This window comes from Lampetra fluviatilis, chromosome 3 (assembly GCF_964198595.1).
Source record: "Lampetra fluviatilis chromosome 3, kcLamFluv1.1, whole genome shotgun sequence".
NCBI classification, from domain to species: domain Eukaryota; kingdom Metazoa; phylum Chordata; class Hyperoartia; order Petromyzontiformes; family Petromyzontidae; genus Lampetra; species Lampetra fluviatilis.
Genome location: NC_136277.1, coordinates 6,855,379 through 6,859,870, shown reverse-complemented (window position 1 = coordinate 6,859,870; position 4,492 = coordinate 6,855,379).

Here is a 4,492-nt window from a genome sequence, read left to right as displayed (position 1 = left end):
TTGTTAGCTTAGTTGTTGTTCTTGTTGTTGTGTTGTGTTACGGGGCACACAGGGAGGGTTTGTATATTTTTGTAGCAGCCGGGGCGGCTGCGAGCTATGTGGTAGGGGGTGATGTAGTGGTGGTATTGACGTGCGCCGACTGTGACAGTGATGGATCACGGGGCGGCGCGGGGTGCGGGGTTGGGCACGCGTTGTGGGCGTGGTGTGGACGCGCGCGCCGGGAGTGACAGATGACGAGGCGGCGCGGAGTGAGTGGTGAGGCACGATGAGATGTGGGAAAAGAGGATCGTAGCCAGCGCCCGGCGATTGGTCGAATAAGTGGGTGCTCGCAGCGACGTCCGCAGGTGGGGTATAAAGGGGGACGCGCGAGAGCACTCGGGGAGAGTTACCCAGTTGAAGACCCGAAGACGGAGCTGAAGACCTAGTGAAGCCGAGTAGCTCAGTGGCGTTAGTCGCCGAGTAGCTAAGTGGATGTTGGTCATCCGAGTAGGTCAGTGGCGTTAGTCGCCGAGTAGCTAAGTGGATGTTGGTCATCCGAGTAGCTCAGTGGGCGTTAGTCGCCAAGTAGCTAAGTGGGTGTTTGTCACCCGAGTACTAAGTGGATGTTGGTCATCCGAGTAGCTCAGTGGCGTTAGTCGCCAAGTAGCTAAGAGGATGTTGGTCATCCGAGTAGCTCAGTGGGCGTTAGTCGCCAAGTAGCTAAGTGGGTGTTTGTCACCCGAGTACTGAGTGGATGTTGGTCATCCGAGTAACTCAGTGGGCGTTAGTCGCCAAGTAGCTAAGTGGGTGTTTGTCACCCGAGTACTAAGTGGATGTTGGTCATCCGAGTAACTCAGTGGGCGTTAGTCGCCAAGTAGCGAAGTGGGTGTTTGTCACCCGAGATACAAAGTAGGTGTTAGTCACCTGTAACCAAGTTTGATAAAATAAAGAGTGTGTTACCCGTGAAGTCGTCTCCCGTGGAGTTACTACATTACAGTAACATTAGTCAGCGCACATTCACGTGAGTTCAATTCCAATCCACGGCTAACATGAGTGGCGTGTGATATCTCCTTCACAAACCGCACTGACGAGCGCGATGAAGTATAGTCAAACTCCCTGCGACCACATGGCATGGGGAAGCCTTCATCCAGCAGTGGACTATGCAGATAAGACTGTGTATCTCTACCCAAAGACAAAGATCCCCCATATAGCCTTAACAGTATGTCAGGGCGAGTGCTGTTGCTAGCACCTATGGGGCCGTCCATAAATGACGTCACGCGATTTTGGACGATTTTTGACCACCCCCCCCCCCCCCTTCGTCACACGGCGTCACAAAAAGTCAGATCCACCCTCAAATATGACGTCACAAAGCTCTGCCCCCCCCCCCCCCCCAAAAAAAATATATATGCTACAAATCGCTTTAAACTATTGTCATTGTAGTGCGTATTTAATGTGGCGCTGCACTCTGTTGTTGTAGGAGAAAACATTTATTAAAAGTCTATTTCATTAAGTAGAACGTGTTGTCTGTATTTATTTAAAGTTGCGCATTTTGATGTGACGTCACATTTTTCAAACCGACCCCCCCCATCGTCACACATCGTCACAAATGTCTGACCCGCCCCCCCTAGGTGCGTGACGTCATTTATGGACGGCCCCTATGACGGCCAGCACGGCACACGAGGGAGTTGGTGGCCAGCACCAGGTCCGGCCCCCTTTGTCTCCCGAGCGGCGACATTTTTAGACACCGCACCAGGTGCTCATTAGATGCTGAGTTGACCTAGGGGAAGCCTAGGGCGGTTTACATAATCCTCACTGATATTGACCGTGAGTGGAAATCAAACTCGGGTCGCCGGGTTTGTAGCACAGCGCACTAACCTCTACACTACCGCTCCCCACTGTGTATCTACCCACTCACCTGTTCACATGCACATAAGAGAGATCATGCAGCTTGCACCCCATAAAGATGTGTTCCTGATATTGGATACATGCAATAAAATCCGAAAATTGGGCCGAGATACAAAATTTTGGTTGATCCAAATATTTATTTCAAATTGGCCGGTCTCTCCACGTAAAAATATACATTTTAAATTAGACAACCCATTTGTCCCACGGCTTCCGAGAATATATTATTTCAGCAACATTGAAAACTCTGGACCGGTTTTGACAAAGTGTATCAACTGTAGTCAGGATTGATTTCATCAGTGCTGGTGAACTCAGAATTATTTTATATTGTGTACAGGAGAACTCCTCTTATCTGTGAGGATGTGCAGCAGCAATATTGCAGATCTTATTATCTGCGGGGTAAAAATTCGCCGATAACGCAGCAGGGTGGATATACCACATAATTCCTCTTATCTGTCACTTGTTATAACATGACCAGTGACGTAACGTTCGGTACCCATTGGTGAGTCTGCAGGTAATAGGATGGATTTGTCATGCATCTCCAAACATCTCAAGTAATAGATTTTAGCAGATGTAAAAGCAACAATGCGGTGCTTTAAAACCCCACGGCTGTCTCTGTATCTCCGTGTAAGCAACGGAGACGGATATATAGAGACACAGATACATACAGATACTAAGAGCCCCAATATAGGCTTAGGGGCCGTCCATAAATGACGTCACGCGATTTTGGGCGATTTTTCCCCACCCCCTTTGTCACACGGCATCACAAAGTCAGACCCCCCTCAAATATGACGTCACAAAGCTCTGCCCCCCCCCCCAAAAAACATGCTTCAAATCGCTTTAAACTATTGTCATTGTAGTGCGTATTTAATGTGGCGCTGCACTCTGATGTTGTAGGAGAAAACATTTATTAAAACGTCTATTTAATTAAGTAGAACGTGTTGTTTATATTTATTTAAAGTTGCGCATTTTGATGTGACGTCACATTTCTCAACCCCCCCACCCCCATCGTCACACATCGTCACAAATGTCTGACCCCCGCCCCCACCTAAGTGCGTGACGTCATTTATGGACGGCCCCTTAACATACTGTCAGGGCAAGTGCTATCAGCAAGCACCAATGAGGGCCAACACGGTACAAGGGGTGGGGGGGTTACCAGCACCACCCCGTGTGCACTTTGTCTCTCCAGTGGCAGTGCTTATACACCGCACCAGCTACTCAGTCGAGGCTGAGTCGACCGAGGGGAGGCCCATGACTTGTTCAGATATTCATCACTGGTGTTGGTCGTGAGCGGGAATCGAACTCGGGTCGCCGGGTTTGTAGGGCAGCTTGCTTAACCGCACACACACACATACTATGTATGATGGGTACACTATGGGTACAATCATAGATAACCATGGATAACAGCAAGACATCGGGCAACGGATAATAGGATAATAGGGCCGCGGATAAGAGGAATTATCCTGTGTCTGGTTGGACTGCAGGGCGGCTCTGTGGGCTGGGTTTGTCCGCAACCCGCGAGCGAACAACGCAGCGACTCTCGGAAAGCCCCGAACTTACCAGCGCCTGGTTACCGAGCAGTGACTCAACGCGTGCTATAAATACCCCACGCGGAATGTGCCAGCAGGCAATAAAGCAGATAGATACCCGGTAGGCGCCCGAGGGCACTGCGTGTGACATGGATCAAACCCACGCGTATGAGGGTGATCTCTCAAAGCTCTGCGCAGATGGATTAATCCACAGACTCAATCAACTCGGTGGACCCGATCTGTATGTGGAGTCTACTTGGTGCTGCACTTCACGACCCTTGCAGTCTTCTTGGTTCTTTCGGTAAAGTGACGTAGAAGGAAAATAATAAAATAATAAAAATAAAACATTATATAATACCGAAAGAACCGAGAAGATGAATCCCTGCAGTCACGAAAGCTTTAAATCGACCCTTGCAGTCCCTATTTCAGAACCCCAGGCAAGCCCCTGTGGGCTCCGACCCAACAGCTAAGCTGGCTTTCATCCATCCTGCTTAGACTGCATGCGAGATCTGATAATATCGGGCGTATAAATGTGATTGCTGGAAGATAAATGGCGATGCAAATGCTGCTGTTGAGTATAAATCTATAGGCCGTTGGTTTCTAAACAAAAACAATAATTTTAGACTTTAAACTTTCGTGACTGCAGGAATTCAAATTCTTGGTTCTTTCGGTAAAGTCACGTAGATAGAAAACAAAAAACTAAATTAAAAGCAAAAAACCCACGACATTTCGATCGCAACACAAGCGGTCTTCAGGTTTTATATTGAGATATTTGGTGATGTATTTATTTTATTATCTAGAATTCTCCATGACGTGCATAACGAGTTTGTATTTGAACAGTCCATTCAACGTACAACGAAGCAATGCCCGATCTACAAATACGAAAGAGACATCACAGCGATACACTCAACTGCTCCTGACGCGGTTATCTGGTTTGACCACCTGAATGTGAAATTGTAGTTGTTGCTCTGCATCTGCATTAGTCATAGAAAAGAAGCAGAAAGCAGAATGGGAATAGTGTGGTAGCAGGGGGCACTCAGTAGCACATCCATTGCCTGAAAATCAGGCATACAGGGGGCTGC